Genomic DNA, 25365 nt, shown 5'->3' on the forward strand with positions numbered 1-25365 from the left:
CAGAGACAGAGACAGAGAGACAGAGACAGAGAGACAGAGAGACAGAGAGAGAGAGAGAGAGAGAGAGAGAGAGAGAGAGAGAGAGAGAGAGAGAGAGAGCAGATTCAGGGAAGGGGTATTCAGTAGGATCGCTATCTTGAGATGTGGGTAGGGGAAAAACAGTAAGAAAATTTGTAACTCAAATCTTGTGGAAATTAATGTCGAAAACTTAAAATGAAATTTTTAAAAAGAAAATACTTCTTAAAAATAGAATTGACCAAATTGGGGTGGGGGGAAGATACAATAACTCATTCAATATAATTCTTTAAAAGTTACAATTGGGAAAGGGTCAGCTAATGACCTTATGAGACATCAAGAAACAATAAAACAAAATCAAAGGATGAAAAAAAAAATAAAAGAAAATGTTAAATATCTCAGAGAAACAAATTACCTGGAAAATAGATGGGGGATAAATCATTTTTAAATTATTGGGCTACTTGAAAGTCATAATCAAAGAAAGAAACTAAACAGAAGGTAAAATAGATATTGAAAGCATCTACAAATCACCTCATGAAAGAAACCCCAAAATGAAAACTCTCGGTAGTATTATAGTCAAATCCCAAAGTTTCTAGCTTATGGAGAAAATATTGCAAACTGACAGAAAGAAGTCATTTAAGTATCATGGATCCACAGTCAGGATCACACAAGTTTTAGTGACTTTTATGTTAATAGAACAAAGGTCTTGGAACCTGATATTCCAGGAAGGAAAGGAGCTAGGATCATAACCAAGAATAACATACCCATCAAAATTGAGCATAATCCTCCATAAATACATATTTAATGAAATAGAGGATTTTCAAGTATTCCTGATGAAAAGAGCTGAATGGGAAATTTGACATTCACACCCAAGACTCAAGAAAAATTTAAAAATTTAAACATGAATGAGTAATCATAACATTTTCAATAATGTTAATTTTTTGTGTTCCTATATGGGGAGATGATTCATCTAACTGCTAAGAACATTATCATTATAAGGGCATTTATAAGGAGTTTACATAGACAAAGGGTATGGGAGTGAGTCAGTTATTTTGGAATGATATCCCCCAAAAAATGAAGGAGTGAAAATAGTAATTCACTGGGAGTAGGGGGAAAGGAGAGGTAGAATGGGGAAAATTTTCTCACATAAAAGAGGCATGCAATGAAGAGCTTTTAAAGTGGAGGGCAAAATGAGGGGAGAGCACTAATTCTTGAATATCATTCTCATTGAAATTAATTCAAAAAACGAATTATATATATATATATATATGTATGTATGTATGTATGTATACACATTCAAGTGTCTATAAAAAATCCATCTTACCCAATAGTGAAATAGGATGGGAAAAGGACAAAAATGTGTGTGTGTGGGGGGGGGGAGGATGATAAAGAAAGAGGACAGATTAGTGGCTAGAATGGTTAGAAGAAAAACAGACTTTTGATGAGCAACAGGATAAAAAGAGAGAAGAAACAGAAAAATGAAATAGGGTGAAATACACAGTAATCATAACTGTGAATGTGAATGGGATAAGCTTATACATAAAATGGAAGTGGATAGCAGAGTGGATTAGAAACTATAATGTAATTTTATGTTGTTTACAAGAGACACATTGGAAACAGAAAGATACATACATAGAGTTAAAATAAGTTGCTGGAGAAGAATCTAATATGCTTCAGGTGACCTACAAAATACAAGGGTAGCAATCAAGATCTCAGACAAAGCAACAGCTAGAATCAACCTAATTAAAGAGGAAAATCTGGGAAGCTATATTTGTATTATAATATTATATATATATTATATAATATGCATATTATATATTATAATTTGTTAAAAGGTACCATAAATAAATAAAATAAAGAAAAATTAGAGCAAGTTTCTCTGATAAAAGACTCAATTTCTCAAATACATTCTGAGTATAGAAATGAGTCAAAATTATAAAAATAAGATCCATTCCCCACTTGACAAACAGTCCAAGGATATAAACAGGCTGTTTTCACGAGAAGAAATCAAAGCTATCTACAGTTATATGAAAAGATGTTCTAAATCACTATTGATTGGGGAAAGGCAAAGTAAGACAACTCTAAGATAGCTCCTCACATTTATCAGAAATAATAAATTCTGCATGGGATGAGGGAAAATAGGTACAATAATAAACTGTTGGTAGAGTAGTAAACTGGTCCTCTCATTTTTGAAAATAATTTGGAAATAGGTCTAAAAGGTATAAAATCGTGCATTCCCATTTGCCTAGCAATATCACCATTACGTCTGTATGACAAGAATATCAAAGAAAAAGGGAATAAAAGTCTCTCTCTCTCTCTCTCTCTCTCTCTCTCTCTCTCTCTCTCTCTCTCTCTCTCTCTCTCTCTCTCCCCCATATACATATATGTGTCTATGTATGTATATGTTCTTTTTGTGATGGCAAAGATTTGGAAGTCAAAGGGATGTTCATCAACTGGGGAATGGCTGAACAAGTTGTGGTAATTGATTGTGATAGAGTACTACTGTGTTATAAGAAATGATGAGGGGGGTGGTTTCAAAAAAGCACAGTCAGTCCTATATGAATTGATGCAAAGTGAAGTGTGAGAAGAACTGGGAGATCATTGTGCATAGTAACAGCAATGTTGTAATGATACTCAACTGTGAAAGACTTGGCTACTCTGAACAATACAATGATTCAAGTCAGTTCCAAAGAATTCATGATGAAAAAATGCTATCCACCTCCACAAAGAGAACTGATAAACTCTGAGTACAAACTGATCTATAATTTTCATACTTTCTTGATTTTTCTTGCTTATTTTTGAAATATAGCTAATGTATAGATACTTTTTGCATGATTTAATATGTATGATTGTTATCATGTTGCTTGCCTTCTTAGTGAGTGGTAGAGAGAATGGGAAGGGGGAGACAATTTGAAACTCAAAATTTAAAAATAAAAAAATGTTAAAAATAAAGAATAAATTTTTAAAGTTTTTTAAAAACACTCAAAAGAGGAGATGAAGATGAAATCTTTGATATTATAAGGATCAGTGAACTACTGGAGTTTATTAAATAGAGAACTGATATCACTTTTGTAGCTTAGTGAAGGAAGAATAGATTGGGAAAAGAAGATCTAAGTGGAGAGATCAGTTGAAGTGGAGAGATCAATTAGGACACTTTTGAAATAGTTCAGGTAAGAGCTTAGACTAATAATGTTCTAGGATTGGTGAGCATATGAGAAATGTGGTGTGGCAACTGATTGTGGATATGGATATGAGTAAGAGTGAGGAGTCAAAGATAACACTGAATCCAAGAAGGATGTATGATAAGAAGGTGTATGAAGGGGGAAGAAGGGAATGACACCAGTATAACTATCTTGAGTAGTAGTTCATTTATATTTTAACTGCCTATATTGAAGAAGTGGGCTTGGGAGCTTACTCAGCTTCAGTCATTAGATAGGAAGGACGGTTGAGAGTCAAGGATAGGTTGGCTTGTGGTGGAGACAAGTGCCAGAGATTGTCTATCCCTGCAAAGGTCAGACTGCAAATGGTTCATCACACACCCTTTGGAATCAGGTCATAATCTCCTTGGACTGATCAGTCTAGAAGCCACTTTGGGGACCATTAAAATAAAGGGTCTAGTTTCATTTCACTATGTTCAGTTTACTATTAGTATTCGATTCTGTTAGAATTAACAAATATGGGACGTTTTCCATGCAGAAAGACATCAGAAAAAATAACTCCTCTTCCTATCTCTTGAGGTTTTACTAAAAACATGCCTTTCTGGATTGGAGGAGAAAAATGTAGATAAGAATCTATATACTAAAATATGCATTTTTTAAAATCTTTATTGCTTCCTTTACAGAGATTTGCTTCCTATTTACATCTACGAGCTATTCATTTAGAACAGGCCAGCATAACATACTACAGCGTGCTGCTTGCAGCCCACCAAATGATTTGTGGTCCCCTCAAAAAATGTAGCAAAATTAAAAAAAAATTAATGTCACTGCCCATGCTCCTGTGTGTCACTGGACATGCTACTGTTTTTCCTGTGACTCGTTGCAACCAATCATCCTCAGTCTTTCTCTAGTCTAACCTATCTGGGGCTAGAAGAAGTTTACAAGTCATACATGTCTGATTTAAAACCTTGAGCCCAATCTTCAGAAAAATCCATATATCCCAAGGGTATATGACTCTAGAAATGGAACCAGTATAAAACTGTCCCCTAAAACTGTAGGGGCAGAAGCTATACAGGTTGTATGTAGAAAAAGGAGATGGAAAGAGGTTCATAACCATGCAGATTCCTCAGTATAAATAGTCTGTCTCTGAATCATTCCTAATTAATTATAGCAGAGTAATGTGGGAAGGTTCTTTCTGTATTTCTTAAGCATTTATCTTTATCAATCTAATAAATTTTTTGGTTAAATTATTGAATTAAATCTCTTTTAATGCTTTAAAAATTTTATCCTCTCAAAACCATTGAATGTACACTGGGAAGATTTAGTTTTGGGGTATGTATGAGAAAAGCAGGGATAAGAGGATCATTAAATGTGGAATGCCTTTGTTAATTCATCTGTGCATTCTCTTCTCTTCCTTTAGTGGGATCTGCAGTCTTTAAGTGAATGACAGTGGGGGGGGGGGGAAGGATGAGGTTCTGTGTGTTTCAATGGGATGGATGGAATAATAATGGAACAGGAGCTCTAACATGCATAACACTAGTGGAAAGTAGCCAGTTTCTAAACTTTTCAATTGATCAACACAGCAGCATGAATTTCTCAAGTGTCTACCAGACACTACATTTGGCATTGGGAATGCTAATATGAAATTAAAACAGTTCCTACTTTCAAGAATTTTGTATTTCCCAAGATAGTCAACACACACACATGGGTGCACACACACACACACACACACACACACAAACACACACAAACTGTGTATATGTGTATCTGTCTGTGTAGAAGACCAGAGGGACTCAAGGTACACATGGTGGGGAAGGGAAGGAAAGAAATATTTATATAAAGCCTACTATGTGCCAGATACTCTGCTACGCGTTTTTAACAAATATTATCTTATTTCATCCTCGCAACAATCCTGCAATGTAGGTGCTAATATTATCCCCGTTTCACAGTTGAGAAAACTGAGGTAATAAAACTGTTCAGTGACCTGCCAAGTGTGGCACAGCTTAGTAGATCTGTGGGAGGATTTGAACTCGTGTACTCCTGATTACAAGCACGGTGCTATTTCCATTGAGCCATAAGATATTTCAAAATGGGGTGAAGAGGGAACTAGTACCTGATATGACCAAAATAGCACTCCTCCAAATAGAATATATAGAAAACAATGTTTTTTCTTCTCTCAGTCTAGCAATAAATGTTGTTCATATTAACTCATCTTAAAGCATAAATATTTCATGACTTAAGGCATAGGAATAAGTCTGCTACCATATAACAAGCATTATGGATTCTAACAAATAATATATAGATGATTTATAATCATAATAATTAGTAATTGTTTTAAATTATTCAAAGCATTATACTTTTTTAAAAATCTCATTTGGTACTAACAACCCTGTGAGGTAGGTGTTATTACCCACCTCAGTATGAAACTGAAGCTAAAAGCAATTAAGTGACTTGCTGCCCAGGTTCACACAGCTTGTAAGTGTTTGAGGCAGTATTTTAATTCAGGACTTCCTGGTTTCAAATCCAGCATTCTATACACTACCATCTCGTTGCCTGAAACTTTTATTATCTGAAAGTAAGTTATCTTCAGTATGATTTAGTCTTCAAGCTAGTCAGAGTTCCTTGATAAATGAATATATTAGAACATTTAAATTTAATCTCTAAACTTTTCCTGAACCCCTTAGTTATTAGTATTTCTGCCCCTCTCAAATTACCAGGCATAAACTCACAGAGACATATAAACAGGCACATACACACACATATACACACATGCATGTTTGCTTTAATTAGCTTGTGAGTTCTTTGAAAGCAGGGACTGTTGCCTTCTGCCTTTCTTTGTACACCCTGTTATTAGCACAGTGACTGGTACATCATAGATCATTAATAAATTTTTATTGGCTGCTATCAAGTTTGTAGACAGTAGCATATAAGGTTCATTAAGGCAAGGACTATTTCATTTTTGCCTACAATGCCTATCAGGTAGCATATGGCCTTGTGCCTATCAAATACATTTCTTGGATTGGATTGGAATGTATTAGATATGCTACATTTCCTTCAGGACAAATCAACTATTCCTTGAGTTTTCTATTAGCTATTCAATCATTCTTCCTTTAGGACACATTTCAAAATCATTTTTCTACCATTTTAAATGACAGATGGCTTATGTTTTATCATTCAAGAATGATGACAGTTTATTTCTTTGCATCAAGAGGACATGAGAGCAGGGTAAGGTGATATTGCCATATAATTCTTTATTAAAGAATGTGAACAAGCTTGTTTTTGTGAAAAGCAGGTGGTAAATGCTTATTTGATGATTAACCTTTCCCTTTTCCTTAGAGTTCTGAAACAACTACATAGCATTCAAAAAATTCAAGAAAAACAACTACCAAACCAATATTCTGAGTTTTTATTTTAGGGTAAAAGTTCTCCATCAATGATTTTTATCACTACAATTTTTAATATTTTACAAAATCTATGTCAATCACAGTTTTATGCTTTTTGTAACACGTACCTTAAATTCTTTTCAAATTACTATACCTGAGTTTCTTTTGCAAATTAAAACAAAACAAAAAATGAGCTTTGTAAAATATTGGATAATTCATCACATTATCTGGATCCTTTTAATGTTCTAATGATAACACAAAAATATACATTTTCAGACAGCATGTGGTAAAATGACAAAAAAAAAAATCCCACCATTTAACTAAGGAAAGATGTCTTAAAAACAGAATCCCATTTTTAATGCACTAAGGGAACTCACTATTTCTTTATATTTTAAATAGTATTTTCTTTGAAGTTCTTCATCATCTTGTAATTTGTATGAGCATTCTTTGCCTACTCAGATAACAGGCATGTTCAGCCCTTGCAGGTCCAAAATTCTATGGTTTAGTAACTCTATGATTTAGTAATTCTATGGTTTAGTAAATGAGAGGTAGTATGCCATAGTAAATTGCCCTTGAATCAGTAAAAGAGGGATTCATACCCTGTTTCTCAAAATACTACCATACACAAACATACACTCACGTGCATGAGCTCACACACACATATACTCACACACACATTATGCTAGTGTAACTTCAAATGACTCATTAATGAACACTGGAGTATGATTTCAGAAAGCAAATAATATGAATGCCTCACAATGAAAACACCATTACCCATATGAACTTCTCACTTTAAGATTGAACCTTAATATAAACTTAATTCATTAAGTAACAGGGTAGTAGTATGCAGAGCTGGAAGGATTCCTAGAGATCAATTTGTGATCTTTAATTCCTTCTTTTTGCTAATGAGGAAACTGAGGCCCAGGGAGAAAAAGTAAATTGCTCAAAGTCACAGAGATTTTTTTTTCCTTTTTGGAGGGGGGAAGGCAGGGCAATTGGGGTTAAGTGATTTGCCCAAGGTCACGTGGCTAATAAGTGTTAAGTGCCTGAGGCCTAATTTGAACACAGGTCTTCCTGACTCCAGGGCCAGTGCTCTATTCACTGCACCACCTAGCCACCCCCAAGTCACAGAGAATTTAAGAAACAGAGCTGGGATTTAAATCCAGGTCTTATGAGTATAAATCTAATTCTCTTTCTATTTAAAACTCCCTAATTTATTTATTTTGTCATTCAATCATTCAGTAGATATTCAAGTACCTATATATTCAGTAGATATTTATTAATAGAGTTCCTATTAACTGAAAATTAGAGTGCCAGAACTTGCATAATTCCAGAGATGAGTAAAATACTACCTCTGCGCACAAAGAGCTAGGATTCACTTACAGAAATGTCCAGAAAAAAAAATAATAATACAAGACAAAATATTATAAATGTCATGAGGGGTCCAAAGTTTTATGACAATAAGGAAATTTGAATTTTTCCTAAAAATTAATGTGTCAATATGGCAATAACTCATAATGTGCCACTGGGAAATTTGTATGTCTAACTTTTCTTTTTCTCAACTTTTATTTAACTGTAATCAAATTGACATTTTTGAGCTGACATATCCTTCAATATTTGATACAGTCTGATTACAAACATGATAATGGGTTCAATAACTTAAATTATAGTCTAATTGATTCATTTTGTCCATTTTCTCCCTTTTCAGATTTGAATTATATAAATAAACTGAATGAAGTTTTTGATCTGAACAACATGGGAATTCATTCCAAATGAAAACACATACAATGGTTCTCTAATTTTTTCTTCTTTTTTTCTTTACAGTGGGGAGGGGGAGGTTGGAAGGAGAAAAATAAATGTTTGATGAATAAAAATATATTTTAAAAAGCTAATCCAGGTATTTTCTTTGAAGTTCTTCATTCTCTTGTAATTTTATAAGAATGTTGTTCTCCTGCTCAGTATTTTAGTTATTAAATTGTAAAGAAATCACGGGAAAAGTCATCTGTAATGAAAACACATTTGAGTCCTTTTGCTAATATTTTGAAAATATACATTATCTTTTATGTAGACTTCAATTTAAGTCAACAATAATTCAGTTTCAAACTTGAGTAACTGGAAAAATATTATATGAGAGATATAAATAGAGAATAAGTGGAAAGGTTGATTTTAAAAACAAGAATATATGCATACCACTTCCCCAGTGCATATTATAAATTATTGACAGACTAAAACTTGTCAATTAAAAAAACCCTCAAATTTCCTTTTTACCATGAAACTCTGTGCCTCTCATGTCACTTAACACATTTAGAAAGGATGAGATTTAACTATTCCTAGTTAAATAATAAAGACCATTACCCCATCCCATCACTCATCCTTAAATATATTTCTTTCTAGTTTTTTTTTTTAATTACTCCATTCAGTACATGGCACAATGCTAGAAATGTTTGGAAAGAGAGAAATATAGTACTTAATCCCTGTCTTAAAGTCCAATGGGAAAATAAGATATATGTGCAGTCAGGTTAATAGTTTACTGATATGTTTCTATATGGAGCTGACCCTCATATTACATGCTTGATACTGATAGCCTAATAGTAAGTTATTTCATCTAAGAAAATAACATATAAATACTAGGGTATACTTAGTTGTATTAGACCTAATGATAGCATGAATCATTCATCAAATGTTGACATTTTAAAAATAATTCAAATATATTATAAAGAATATACCAATATAGTCCTGAGAAGAGTCCAACAAATTCCCCCTGGGACTTTGCAATACATATTGGGGGAAAAAGTATATTGCCACCTTTTAAAAACTCTGGTTACTATACATTTACAATGTGTGTGTGTGTGTGTGTGTGTATACAAATGTGTGTATATAATTTATAGTTTCAATAGTGCATTCTTTTTTTTTTTTTGGAGGACAATTGGAATTAAGTGACTTGCCCAAGGTCACAGGCTAGTTTTTGTGTTAAGTGTCTGAGGCCAGATCTGAACACAGGTCCTCCTGACTCTAGGGCTGGTGCTCTAGTCACTGTGCCACCTAGTCACCCCTCTATAGTACATTCTTTTAAAAAATTATTTATGACCTGTAATAGATATACAAATAGAGATATATAAATATCGACCACATAAAGAACACAGCTCTGTTTTAAACCCATAAAATCCATTAGTGTAGAAATCATTTTAAAGTACATACATTTTATAAAATAAAGTGCTAAAATCTAGGTTGCCTGAGGAAGTAATATTCATTTGTATCATTATTACTAGGAAGAAGCATTGTGTGTCTGCAATAAGTCATAAGTTTCTAAATTCAAGGATCCCTAGGCTGCCTAAGCAGGGAAAAAAACAAACAACAAACAAAACAACAAAGCAGTCTATGGGAGAAAAAGAAATAAATGAAAGCAAAAAATAAGTGAAAGCTCCTGGTTGATCAGTATTGGTATTGGGTCAGTGAATGACCTCTGTACTTCTGATCTGGGCAAGATAGAGAGACCTGTTCTCAGAAGAAAAAACAACAGAACTAACAAATAAAATAACCAAAACTAACCTGTCTAAATTTAAGGTTCTAAAGGACAGAGGGAGGGAAGTTACTTCAGGGGGAGAAAAAAAATCTAATGTACTACTCCTTTACTCATCCCCTCCAAAAAATATACCACATACTTTTAAACTTCCAAATCATGAAGGATAGTACTACTACTCATGTTTCTAAGAAAACTTATTTTAGATGTGCTCAAGTCCTTATTTTCTTTTGCTAAACTAATCCAATCTGCTACTAAATTTTGTAGCAGTTTTTCCACTTGCTCTCTTGTAATTCTTCAGTTTTCTATTTACAAAGCTAGATTCTTAGTAAATTACCCATGAATCTGCAGTATAGAAAAATAGATTATTCTCTTTGGTAGAATTCTTCCCTTCCTTGATTCTCCTTTGCCATCATTTCTGTGTCATTGATAAAACCAGAGTAATCTCTATTACTTTTTCAAAGCTCGAGTCCCCATTTACACAGAATTTTTCATTCTTTACCTGTCAGTTTTAAATACTTAAATTCCTTAGCATCCTACTTCCTAATTTTGAATTTTATTCATTTTTTTGATCCTGAGAGAAGTAATATTTCTCTTTTATTTAATAACTAACATTGTATTGGGACCAAGGTTTTTTTGTTTGCTTATTTTTCCTCCCCTTTCTACTTCTTCATCCAGAAATCAACCAGTGTGAGAATCTTGGGCAAAGACTAGGCTAAGATCTAATAAGACAGTAAAAGAATTTCTAAGTTGAGGCCAATGGGTAGATTCCTGCTCCTTGTGTTTACTCAGACAAGTCTGGAAAAATTTGGATTCTCCTTTTTGTCAGAGAGTGATATGGAAATCTCTCTCACCAAGACTTGGATAATCCAAATCATGTACCTCAAAAAGGTTCATTTTAATATAGCCCACTCCTCATTGTAATATTCATTTTCTTATTATTATATATTAACCAATCAGGTTATTATCCTGATTGCTGCCCTCAGGAATACTTACTCTTCCAAGAGCGTGTAAACTGTGAGCCTACCACCATGAGTGGTTGTTGGCATTCAAGAGTGCCACTGGCCTCTTTTATTAATAAACATGTAGCCTTGATTAAATGATTACATATGAAACACACACATACACACATATAATTACCCAGTAATTATGTCTCTCAAACTTTTTAAAGGTCACAATCCCTAATGCCTAGTACAGTGTCTCTCAAACTATGGTACTTTACAGATACTTGTTGACTGATCTTCCCTTGAGAGTCAGATTTTCCTAATATTACAGGGCCACAATCCAAGTACACTTTGTCCTTCCTCAAACTATTAAAAAAAATCCATCTCTGTTGTGAAGCAAAGTTTAATTGAATTTTTATCTATTTTCCATCCAAGTTTTCATATTAAAAGATATTTCTATTAAAAGGAATATTATGAATGGAATGGAAGATATGTGGTACAGGGATGGGATATTAGCAGGATGGGTAAAGGGAGTAGAATTCAATCATTAAGTTGTGAGAAGAGAGATCTGATTTCAGAATTATGGTAAAGGGTAAAGTGATATCAACTAGATGTTAATCCAATGGTCAGAATGAAGGACAATTCAAAGTTAAAATTATCAGTTGTTTCCAAGGAAATCACAGTCCATTTTGGAAGGATTTCAGGCAGGAAGGACACAATTACATTAAATTTGAGATGACTAGGAATAACCTATTAAAGTATGTGAAGATCAGGACTATTATAGACAGAAAAAAAAAATTTGAAAAAAAAACAACAACAAACATTTATCCCCCTAATCCACACATTAAAGACCAATTGACTAAAGAATGTTATTATCCTTATAATAGCATGTAGTTGATGGGCAGCCCATTGAATTAGTCCACATATTTACATTTATATTTGCATAGGGATTACAGCTAACCAGAGGATTAGGCAGGAAAAAGATAATCCACTGACCTGAATTTGGGGGAATTGTGTATCATTTTCAATAATCTTTAATTGTATCCTAACATAACCAAAAAAGCTTTCTGTCTTCTCAGATCTTGGGCCTCCAATTTCAATATTATTTCTATTTCTATACTAGAGATAGGATGAAAGAAGAAAGTGATTGGCTACATCTTTAGAAAAGAGATAGGTCACAATGCCTTCTAATAACTAGAAATAAAAACAATTTGGAAAATTGCGTAACCTGATTTAGTATACCTCATCAGTTAAAATACCTAAGAAAATTCTGGATAAGCTTTATTTTAAAATGTTTACATTCTAACTATTTCCTTGTTGGATAAAGATAACTATGACATTATTATCACCATTGACTGTTGACTCTAAGACCTTGATCCTGAATCAAGGTATTGTCTGAGGAACTCTAGGTTCACTAGGAGGAAAAAAAAAACATGGGACCTAGTTTATCTGATCTCAAGTGATAAGCAAAACTATAGGAAGAGATTCATCTATATGTACTTTAAAAGAACCACATCTCAGGAGTAAAGACTATATTCAGAACCTAAATATCACATACTGATATAAATTACCATTAGTAGTAATAATAATGTCACCTTCATATAACATTATAGAATTTACCAAGCAATTTACAAATATAACTTAAGTCAAGAGAGATTCAAGCAGTTGAGTTCACAAACAGTACATCTTAACAGAATTCTTTCCAAGACTCTATACAGTAATACAAACTTAGTTACTCAACAAACATAATACCATGCATATCACACGCACATTTTTAGGACACTTTTTATATATTTAGCTAGGTTCACTGTTCCTAAAGTTGGAAACTTCCTTGCTGAAGAAAAAAAAGTAAAACTTTTAACAAAGATAAATCAATGTGTATATTTACTATTTACTGCTTTCTCTCACACCTTCATGAATTCACTCTTTAAAAAATTATGGCTAGGACAATGTGCCCTTTCAACCAGTAGAAACCCTTAAAACTTTTACTCTTCTTCTGGTAGCATTCTTAAGATAAAATGTTTAAATGAAGAATCATGAATACCATTCTCTGCTTTTAGACAGTATTTTGCATGTGTTGAAAAAATATCATTTTTAATGTAATATAATTAAATCACCATTAAAATTTAACCAGCTAGAAATTCATTGAGATTGTTTAATGGACTCAATTAAGACTATTCCTTTTGACTGAGAAAACTTGCCCCTCATCTGGAAAGTGAATAAATATTTCCTTTTAGGCTATTGTTTGGATTCTATTAGAAATACAAGTCTCCATTTTATGAGTGTGATATCCTAAGTGATCTAAACATTTCTAAATAATATACCTAGCCTATTATTTAAAAAAAATCAAATTAGATAACAAAGATATTTGACAAGAGAAAAGTGAAAGAAAGAATATTCCAAGAAAAAGACAGGTGACAGGCTTGTTGTAGCTACTATTGTTTTTCTTTAAACAGTGTGGGATTTGGGGGTTTGTTTGCTTTTAAAAATTTTCCAGAACAAAAACAGTAACTTTAAAAGGAATAAAGGAAAAGGAATCATATAATCTCAGTGTTGAAAGGGACCTCAGAGGCCCAGCTACTTTAAACTGATAAATGGCAAAAAAAAAAAAAAATTCATATGTAGACAATGGAATTAAGGGGTTAGAAGTAAGAGAGGAGAACCGGAAAGTCAAACAGGTGAAGTAATTGAATAAGGTAGCTTTTGTAAATAGGGAACAGGTATAACTGAAGTATAAAATGAGAATAATTTAATGTAATTCAAAGAATATTTTAAGTGTTTTATATGTGCTGTCGTAGGTATTATAGTTACAATGGGAAAAAAAATTAAAGTCTTTAAAAAGTCGCTGACATTGGGAAATATATTTTATTTAAAAGTTGCAAATATTGATGTATAAGATGCAATTAAGGTCACTTAAAAGGGATAAAAGTATTTGTTTGGTGTAGTAGACTAAAATGGAACATTGTGAGTGGAACAGAAGAAAAAGAGATATGGTACAGGGATGGGATGCTAGGAGGATAATAGAAAACTAGTTAAGAGAAAAAGAATTAAATAATTACATATGGTAAGAGAGATCAGATTTTAGAATTGTGGAAAAGGGAAGAGTGACATCAATTTGATATCAATGTGATGGTCAGAATAAAGGACAATTTAAAATTAGAATTATCAGTTGGTTCCAAGGAAATCACAGTACATTTTGGAAGGATCTCAAGCAGGAAGGATGAAATCACATTAAATTTGAGATGGCTAGGAATGATCTACCAAGGTTTGTGAGGGGTATAAGGTGTATGAAGATTAGGACTATTACAGACAGAAAAAAAGTTAAGAAAACCTTTATCCCCCTAATCCAGAAAATACTAATGGAAATTGAGGAAATATATTAGAGTGTCTAGGACAATGTGGTTATGAGGAGATAGAATTTCTTCACCTAGAAAGAAGTAATTCACTATTTCATAATTTATACATCACAGATTTTTTATTGTTCCCTTAGCTATACATTTCAGCAAATGCATTCTATTTTCACTGATTTTTTTTCTTTGAGTAAAAAAATTTTCTGATTTCTTAATTTACAGTAACATTCCAAATCATTGAATATTCTATATTTTTCAATATCTTTTCCTTTCAGTTCAGATATGTTGTTAAAAAATAAAATAAAAAACCTGAACAGGAACCCTGACTTGACCTAGCCCTCACTCTGCTATTAACTAACTGTGATCTTAGTAAACTATTTTACCTCTTTGTGCCTCAGCTGCTACGTGTAACTAAAGCATGCCCTATATAACTTATAGGGTTGTTATACATGATATGTGAAAATACTTTAGAAAGTTTTTAGCTATTAAAATGGATACAGGGTCAAATGATACAAATAATCAGTTCTCAAAATATTTTGCTAACTACTAATCATCATATAAAAACTATTTAAAATCACAAATAATAAGAGAAATTCAAATTAAATTTTGCAGCTCTATATTACAACAAAGAAACTGGAAAAAAATTTAAATGAAAAAAGTCAGTTTTGAAGAAGTGGTCACAAGTCAGGCATACCAATTCACTGCTGGTATAGCTGTCAATTGGTCCAACCATTCCAGTAAGCCACTTGGAATTATGCAAAAAAAAAAAAAAAGCAAATAAAATGTCCCTACTGTTTTATGCAGAGATCCAAATGCCCCAAAGGAGATCACAGACAAAAAGAAAGGTCACACATACAGCATTATATTTATAGCAGAAATTTTTGTAGTAGCAAAAAAAAGTGGCAATAAACTAGATTGGGGATGTAGATGGCTAAATAAATTGTGGTACATGAATTTATAGGGATATCATATAAGAAATAGTAACTCTGAATGAAGGGTACAGGCAAGTATAGAAAAATTTTTACAATCTGACCAGAATATCATAAAATTATAGATTTAAAGTTAGACAAGATCCAAGAGATAATCTTGCCCTACTCCCTCATTTTAAATGTGAGGAATCTGAGGCTCAGAATCAGAGGCTAAGAGAAATTAAGTGACTTGCTTAAAGACACATAGGTTACGCAAATGGCAAATCTATCTTCAAGTGATTAACAGATGCAACTGTACCACACTTCTGCCAAAGCAAATGTTTTCAAGTCACCAAGTATTTATTAAACGCCCACTATGTACTAAGAAGAAAGATAGAAAGGAAGGCAGAAACCATTCTGCCCTTTTGGACAGCATGAAAATGACTGTTTACCAAAAAAAAGAAAAAAAAGAAAAAAAAAAAAAACCTCAAACAGGGCAAAGTAGAGATAATCTCAGACTGAAAAATGTAGCATTTAAAAACCAGGCAAGAAAAGGCTTCAACAGATGATGTGATTTTGGCTGAGAAATGAAGTTAGTCAGGAGGTAGAGACAAAGAAGGAAAAGGGGAAAAATCCTATGTGATAAATAATTATAATGACCGAATGTAACCCCTAAGAACAGATGGGAAAAGAAAATACACCTCCTTCCCTTGTTTGCAGAGGTGAGAAATTAAAGCCTGGAATAATTTCCTATATGTACTGAGTTGGTTGCAACATCAACTTCTCTAAACTGCTTCTCCTCGCCCCCACTCCCATCCCTTACTACATAGAAGGAAACTCTGGGTAAGAGAGAGGAAAGGATGTATTTGAAAAAAAAAAGATAATGTAAAAACAAATATATATTAAAGTATATTTGAAGTGTTAAGTATTATATCAATTAATTTCAACAGTCTGTTTCTAATGGCTTGCAGCTTCCATTTACAAATAGAAAAAAAGAAAAACTTAAGCAAAGATGATATTTTTCAACTATACCAGAGGAGGAAAATGTATAGAAAGCAAGTGACTTTTTTTTAGTCTAACATTGTCTGTTCAGTTAAATGTCACTGTTACTTTTTCCTTTAGATCTTTTTAAATTATATACTAAATATGAAAATAGCCTTAATTACCCTGGATTTTGAAACTTATGATTATTAATGTTTTACACAAAATTTTCCCTATGAATATGTGATTTAAATTTCTTTATTGCATCCTTAAATGAGTTCTTCTTGTGTCTTGCAGCCAATTTCCCTTCTAATAGAACATTTCTAATTTTATAATTATAATGAAAGGCAGTGAGAAAAGAGTATTCAACATATTAAAACCCACTTTACAGTCAACTTTTCAAGCATTCACCCATTTTATAAAGTGAGGTGATAATTACTCCTGAGCTGTGATATTTTTAGGAAGAATGAAGGCAAAAAATATTTGAAAGAAGTTACTGATTTTGGAGTCAGAAGACATTGTTTCTAATTTTGGCTCTGACAAATACTAGGCAAGTGAAACTGAGCAAATCACTAAACTTCTGTGAACTTCAGTTTCCTTATGTACAGGTAGGAATAAATAAGATATGCTTATCTTATAGGAATGTTATGAGAGGTTTTTGTAAACTATAAAATAATATATAATTGATGATGATGATTGTTGTTATTCTTAGTACATGGATAAAATAGTGTCCATCTATCCTAAATAATTGGAATATGGAGTATTCCTGTTGAGTTTGATCAATATGTATGGTTATTTTTATTATATAGTGATTATCACTATAGTCGGAATATAGTAAAACATACTCTACACTGAACTATATTCAGTGAAGCTTAATGTTTATTACTTGATGACTGAGAAAACAATTCAGGAGCTTTTGATATCTAAAAATCATCATTTAGAAAATTAATTCTCATTGTAGAGAACTTATGAAGAGAAAATTAAGGTATTTGATAAGAATCTATATTTATCTCATGCCATACGATATAAGGCATTCTTAAAAATAAATCTTTACAATAACCTATCACTTGTCTACTTCCTTGAGAGGGAAGGCTTAGATAAAATCTTAGAGATGTAAGTTTTCTAGTTATTTTGATTATAAGAGCAACTTATTGTATTTGGCTAACTATGGAATTTCTAGAAACTATTTAAAAATTGTATGATTTCCTATATTTAACCCCTGATTGTATTTCATAGATTCATTGAACTCAGTGTAAGAAAGACCCAAATGTGTCATCTAAACGAATATTATTTTAAAAAATATATATCTGCCCTGCCCAATTCATGGAGTTGCTTTGAGAATCAAATGGAATAAAGGACGTGAAAGCACTTCATAAACTATGAAGCACTTTCTATTATAAGGTATAACTGTTTTTAGTTATCAATCATGTAATTTAAGGAGCTTCACTGAATCCTTAAGTGGGTTATTTGTATGTCTTATAACTGATTTTTCTTTTAGAAAATTATTTCCTATTTTATGCAATTTTTTAAAAATTGGGAAAAATTATAAATCAACTTTTCAAGCATTCACCTATTTTATAATATGAAGTGATGAATACTTCTGAGCTCTGAGATGCCCTAAGAAGAGTATGCAAAAAAAAATCTTTAAAAAGCCACTGGTGTTAGCATCAGAAGACCTAGCTAGAGTTCTGGCTCTGCCAGTTACTAGCCTCATGGTTCTAATGCAGTCATTTTATTGCTCAGAGATTTGGTTTCCTCAGCAAGAAAATGTGCATTATAATAATAATTTTATTACTTATCTTATATGACTGAAGATATTTTGCCAACTTAGGGTATTAGGGAATGTTAGTGGGTAATCCAATGTAAAACACATGCCCATAAATTATTTCATCCATGGCCAAATCAACAAAAAGTTGAAAAAATATATAATACTGGTGCAGATGAGCTGTCAAACACTCCACCCCTGAGTGCAGCCCACAACACTCCTCAACATATCTCTAAACTGATTAAAATATAATTGGGAAACTTATAATAAACTATATAAAATACAATAAAGCATAGGTAATATGCATTTTAAAACTAAATCAATAAATAGTCATATTATTGTCTCCATTTCACCAATAGAAAATCTATAGTTCAAAATTAAGGGATGCCAGCAAAATCACATGACAGCAAATGTCAGTCAGGATGAAAACCTCTATCTTTTGATATCAAGTATATTGTTGTTTTTGTTTTCCATTAAAGTATGTTGCCTTTCCCATACAGAAAAGAGTGGGGCAGGTGATTTATATGATTTAAATTGGAAATTAGAGTCCTTAAAAAGTGTTCAGAATTGTAAAACAATTGTGACTAAAGAATGCAATTGACAAGGAAGCTGCTTTTGGATAATATCTGTTAAAGCAAATATAGCAGGCCTTAAAAGTCATGTAAAAAATATGAGGTGTTCTTTTCCTCATAAGGATCACTATACTAACTGGGTAAGAGTTTTAAATATTTTGATAATGAACTTCTGGCTCCAGTCTAGAAATTGCATTATGCATATTTCTAAACAAAATTTTGCAATCTAGAATAACAACTCACATTTGCATACCTCATTTATAGTTTACAAAGCATTTTCATCACAACAATTCTATGAGACAGGTAGTATTCTTACTGTCATTTTCCAGATAAGCAAATTAAGGCATAGATAAGTTAAAGAATTTGTCAAAGGTTGTTTATAGATAAAAAGTCTATGAACAGGCATCTGAATCTGTTATCTCAAAAATTTTATTTGTGAGTTTTGGAGGTCTTGTATTATGAGAGAAATTGCTTCAATTCTCCATGTGTCTCTCAGTATACAGGCTCAGACTAATAAATAGTTTTTAAAAGTATAAATGTTTTGTTAGGACCAACATTTACAACAGTAGTTCTCAAACTGAGATTCAGGAATCACCAAGGGTACCTCTGAGATGTAGATTTCTCTAGGTAAAAACTATTTTCAAATTAACACTAAGATGTTTAAATTTTTAGAATGATAAATATTGATAAATATAACTCACATAAACAAAAGTTGTTGTAGGAGGATCTTTAATGATGTTTAAAAAAGTAAAAGGGGACAGTGACCAAAAACTTTGAGAGTCTCTGATCTATAACATCCACCAGGATGCCAGCTTCTTCTTTCCCTGAAGATCAAGAAAGTTCTCCTAAATCTAACTGGTCCTATCTCCCTGGGTAAGGCTTCTGTGGATATCTGGAGACCACAGGAATTCCCACACCCTGCCCTAAGGACCAGTCACATTTCTTTGTAGAAACTAGGGGAGCTGTGCCATCACAGGACCTTTTTTGCATATCCTTGCTAAGTGAGACATAAGTAAACATCCTTTTGTTAACTATTCAGTGACTTACTGGGGCTTTATTTCATCTCAACATTGAACCTGAACTAACAGGAAACCAACATCAAGTCTAACTCTAATGCGTGATTGTAAGGGTTATGGGATTTAAAGATCTCCCATGCCCCATGGACGTGCTGACATAGCAGAGCAAGAAAAAAAAAAAAGCCGAGCTAACGGTCCTGTGGTTGGCAGTTGACGTATTTTGTGATGGATAATTATATCAGCATATTTGTAATCTCTATAGGCATTGTGAATATGGCATTGCTGATACAGTGATTCTACTAACATATTGAATTATTTCTATGTTACATATATCTGTTTTTTCTTCTCCATGTTTCTGTGTCTCTGTCTTTGTTTCTCTGCATGTCTCCATCTGTCTCTTACTCTTTTTCTTCCACTAAATATTTTGATTTCTCATCATTCTGATGGGGTACCTGGGGTCTAGGTCAAACTAACTTGTAAAACCAGTCAGTGAAGTTGTAACTGCAATTTGTCCTTTCCCACCCTTGAACTCTGCCCCTTCTCCCTATCCCACACTCCACCTAGGCAACACCCTGTGACTCCTTTTGTTCTTACTTAATCTCTTCATTTCTTCTCAGCCCTGGCCCACACCCTCCTTTGTCCTTGCCTTTTATTTCCTTCAACCTGGCCCAAATCTTATCTAAACTATCTATTCACATGCTCCTCTTGGTCAGCTCTGACCTTTGAGGCCCCTCAGGTCTGGTCAGCCCTGACAATGGCAGCCCTACCTTTTAAAGGTAAAAGCTACACTCTCACTTGCAGGTCCCCTAAAGGACTCTTGCTGCTTCTCATGGAAGCATAACAATAAACTTCTACAACTCTCACTCCAATTAAACCTGAGACCTTGAATTCTTTCCAGACGATATTGCAGGTTTCCTGGTTTTAGATAAGATCAGAATTCCTGCTCAACCTATTGGGATCCCATCCCCCATCAATTCCATGGAAGGACTTTGGATTCTCAAAAAGTATGATATTTGATCATATACTTTAACAGATCCTAGAAACTTATAAGATCTTAAAATGTCGGCAAATTGTGACCCCAAGACCAGTCTAGCTACATAGGAGAAAGCTTCTCTTCAGGAAGTTGACTTCCAAGTGATAATTTTGGAGGGTTTTGAAGAGCAACTCATGAAATGACTAGTGCCAAGAGAAGTCCAGATTTATGTTAAGAAGAAAGTATCAGGCACCAATGAAATCTAGGATCTTTTTTGCTACTGAAGTTACTGTTTTCCCTTTCTTAACCAATCAATAAACAAAGTTTTGGGGAAGGTTGAGGTGACAAGGAGCTATGCTTTTTAATTAGTTGAGAGAAGGCAAATAGAAAAAAAGAGTAGTCAATAAAAAAGCCTTCCCGACAAATGATGATCAAAAACAAATTCTCATCACAGAGTTCTTCATTTGGTAATCCTTTTTAAAGTATATGAAGACTGTTTTATATATTTACTTTTGAAAGACAATGCTCTTAATAGGCTCTTTCACTGCTTATACCTAATGACTTGAATATCTCATTATCATTACTGCACATTGGTAGGAAGCACATTTGATATAAATTTACATTCAATACATCAAAGGAGCTATTTTAATGGCTCACTTCACTAGTGAGTCACAGCCCTGGGAGCTTTATAATACAGGACATTTTTTTTTTTAAATTTTAGACACTGAAAATTTTATCTTTTGTAAAGCTGAATAAAAAAAGTCTAAAGAGAAACTGATCATTCTTTAATACAGTCACCTTTTTAGCTGTCTACATAACACAAGATGAAAACATAGCAAAAGCAAACCTTTTTGTGAGGAAGGGGAAATGGTGGAACATTTACTTTGCCCCTGTGTCTGATGTGGAACTAAAGGGGAGTCAGGGGAGGAGGAGATTAAAGACATGCTAAGTTTTAATGTGAATGCAACAGTGCAGTGGGGACTTGTCCTACATTCAGGGCAAGCCCTAATTTACAAATAAATAAATAAATAAAAACACTGGATACTTAGATTTTTTTTTTAAAGGAAATTGAAGAACTTCTAGGGCTATTTATGTCTGAGGTGTTTGTTTCTTTTTTACTATGTGTAATAACATCACTACAGTAAATCTACCTTTATTCCCTTGAAATTCTACTACCCCCTATTCTTTAAACACTTCACAGACCTCACTAGTACAACAAATGAAACATGTAGAATAATGAAGAAAGATTTATTACATTTGCAAGAAGCACTTCTTATTTGGAAAATTAGAAACACCTCTAAATGAGAAGAGGTCAGAAAGGAAAAGACTACAAAAATAAAAACATTAAATTCTCATCATACTGAAGTAAAAAATAATGAATGATGATAGAAAAAGGAGATAATTTATAGATGGATATATACATATGGGTATATATGCAAATACAAAGGCACAGATAGAGATAGTGTGTGTGTGTGTGTGTGTGTGTGAGAGAGAGAGAGAGAGAGAGACAGAGAGAGACAGAGAGAGAGAGAGAGAGAGAGAGAGAGAGAGACAGAGAGAGAGAGACAAAGACAGAGAGACAGAGACAGAAAGGTAATTGGTTCATCGAATAGGGAGTGAGGACTGCAATGAGGAAGATTTGAGTTCAAATCTATCCTCAGATACTTAATAGTTGTATGACCTTGGGTGAGCCACTTAACCTCTGCCTGCCTCATCTGTAAAATGAGCCTAATAATATTACCCACCTCCCAGGGTTGTGGGGATCATAATTGTATAACCTCAACATTCCATTCCAAATAACTTTAAAATAATGCTTATCATATTTTAGAGTGATAGAATTAACAAAAGGTCAAGGCGAGATTTTTTTTTCTGGTCTAAGAAAAGCACGAACACACAGGTTGCATTTGACATTCAGACATAAGTCTCAGGAGAAGCATATGAAGGTAAATATTAAAGAGAAATAATAAGGGAGTCAATAAGGTTAATTGTTTACATTCCCATATGGGAAGATGATTTGTGAAAATTCCAAGAACTTTATCATTATTAGGGTAGTTAAAAGGAGTTTACATAATCAGAGGGCCTAGGTGTGAGCCAATTACTTTGGAATGATCTCCAACAAAAATGGAAGGTTGAGAAAGTGGGATGCACTGGGAAAAGGGGGGAGGGAGAAGTAAAATAGAAAAAAAGTTTTCTAACACAAAATAGGTATATAAGGAAGAGCTTTTCTACTGGAGGGGGAAATGGAGGAGTGGCAGGCAATGCTTGAACCTCACTCTCATCAGAATTGATTCAAAGAGTGAAAAATACCCACACACACAGATGTGTGTAGAAATCTATCTTACAAAATAAAGAAATAGGAGGGGAAGAGAGTAAGAAAAAGGATGAGGGGTTGACAAAAGGGAGGGCTGATTAAGGGAGGCAGCAGTTAGAAGCAAAATAGACTTTTGAGGAGGAACAGGATAAAAAGAGAGAGAAGAAACAAAAAGAAATGGGATGGAGGGAAATACTCATCAAACATAACAGTGAATGTGAATGGGATGAGCTCACCCATAGAACAGAAGTGGAAAGATGAATGCATTGGAAATCAGAATCCAACAATATGTTGTTTATAAAAAATGCACTTGAAACAGTAAGACACACAGAGTTAAGGAATCTAAAAGAATAGAAAGTAGAATCCAATATGCTTAAGTTGAAGTAAAAAAGGCAGGGGGAGCAATCATGATCTCAGACAAAGCATAAATAAAAATAGACCTAATTAAAAGAGATAATCTGGGAAACTACATTTTGCTAAAAAAAAAACCATAGCCAATTAAGTAATATTAAAATATTTACAGTTTAATATTTAGATTCTCTGATAATGACTTCAAATATGTAGAAAATTGAATTGAATTTGTAAAAAATAAGAGCCATTTCCCCAATTGGTAAATGGTCAAATGATATGAACAGGAAGTTTTCAGAGGAAGAAAGCTAGGTGGCACAGTGAGTACAGTGTTAGATATCAGGGGTAAGAAAGACTCATATTTCTGAGTTCAAATTTGGCATCAAACGCTTACTGGCTATATGACCTTGGGTGAGTCATTTAACCATATTTAAGTTTATTATATACTTTTTTGTTAATTTATTTACTTTTATTTTATAACATTCAGTTCCACAGACCCTTGAGTTTCAATTTTTTTCTCCCTCCCTCTTCCCCCCCACCCATCATGCTGGCATGCCCTCAAATATAGGATCTACAAATATCTTCTCATTAATCATTAGTCAGGTTGTACAGAAGGATTATAACTGGTGGAATGATCCATGGGAAAGAGGAAACACCACAACACAAGAAAGAGAAAGAGAGCAAGTAGTTTGTTTCACTCTGCATTCAGACTCTGCATCTCTTTCTTTGGAAGTGGGTATCTCTTTTAGTCATGAGTCTTTTGGAGTTGTCTTATAATCTTACATTGCTGAGAGGGACCCAGTCTATTGATGTTGGTTGTCTCACATGTTGTGTCTGTGATTGTGTAGAGATTTCTCCTGGTTCTGCTCTTCTCACTCAGCACCAGTTTATATAAGTCTCTCCACGTTATTGTGAAGTCAGTCTGCTCCTCATTTTTTATAGTACAGTAGTATTCCATTACATTCATATACCACAACTTTTTCAGCCATTCCCCAATTGATGGGCATCCCCTTGATTTCCAATTCTTTTTTTTTAAAGCAATTGGGGTTAAGTAACTTGCTCAAGGTTACACGGCCAGTTATTTCTGAGTGTGGTGCTAAGTATCAGAGCCCTGATTCGATCCCAGCTTATCGCGACTCTGGGGCCCATGCTCTTTCTTGCTGTGCTACCTGGCCACCCCCTGATTTCCAATTCTTTGTCACCACAAAAAGAGCCGCTATAAATATTTTTTGTACTTAAAGTTTCTCCTCCCACTTCTCTGATCTTTTTGAGATATAACCCTATAAGTGGTGTTGCTGGGTCAAAGGGTATGCACTTATTTATAGCCTTTTGGTCATAGTTCCAGATTGTTCTCCAGAATGGTTGGATCTGTTCACAACTCCACCAATAATTCATTAGTGTTCTAATTTTTCCACATCTTCTCCAGCATTTATCATTTTCCTGTTTTGTCATCTTAGCCAATCTGGCTGGTGAGATGTGGTACCTCAGAGTTGTTTTGATTTGCATTTCTCTAATTACTAGTGATTTAGAACATTTTTTCATATGCTTAAAGATATCTTTAATTTCATCTTCTAAGAAATGTCTGTTCATATTCTTTGAGCAATTATCAATTGGGGCATGACTTGATAACTTGTATTCTTATAGATTTGACTCAATTCTTTGTATATTTTAGAAATGAGGCCTTTATCAGAGACATTGATTGTAAAGATTCTTTCCAAGTTTTCCACTCAACTCTTAATCTTGGTGACATTGGCTTTACTTGTACAGAAGCTTTTCAATTTAAAGTAATCAAAATTATCCATTTTGCCCAAAATGTTATTTTTTAAAGTAGCTTTTAACTTGTTCATTCTTACTGTAAACACCAATATGAAATCACCCTTAGGTATAAAATTATACCTAAGAATTTGAAGAAGAAGAGAAGGAAAAGAAGGAGGAGGAGGAGAAAGAGGAAGAGAAGAAGAGAATAAGAAAGAGAGGGAGAAGGAGACGGACAGGGACAAGGAGGGGGACGGGGGAGGTAAAGCGAGAGGGAGAAGAAGAAGAAGAAGAAGAAGAAGAAGAAGAAGAAGAAGAAGAAGAAGAAGAAGAAGAAGAAGAAGAAAGAGGAGGAAGAGGAGGAGGAGG

The 25365-nt window shown here is 33.5% G+C and overlaps 1 protein-coding gene and 1 long non-coding RNA gene across 8 annotated transcripts in view; one reads left to right on the forward strand and one right to left on the reverse strand.

Moving 5' to 3' along the window:
* The window catches only part of DMD (dystrophin), a 2504498-nt gene that overhangs the window by 2287659 nt on the left and 191474 nt on the right, over window positions 1–25365 (reverse strand). The gene's annotated exons all lie outside the window — the stretch shown is intronic.
* Window positions 2502–25365, forward strand: part of LOC138142780 (uncharacterized) — a 113981-nt gene continuing 91117 nt past the window's right edge. The window contains exon 1 of the long non-coding RNA XR_011163539.1: window positions 2502–13638. This is a non-coding gene — a long non-coding RNA (uncharacterized lncRNA). The remainder of the gene's footprint in view (window positions 13639–25365) is intronic.

This window comes from Petaurus breviceps, unplaced genomic scaffold, assembly GCF_028583685.1.
Source record: "Petaurus breviceps papuanus isolate PSGF00001 unplaced genomic scaffold, PetGlider_PUasm1.0 90603, whole genome shotgun sequence".
Lineage (NCBI taxonomy): Eukaryota > Metazoa > Chordata > Mammalia > Diprotodontia > Petauridae > Petaurus > Petaurus breviceps.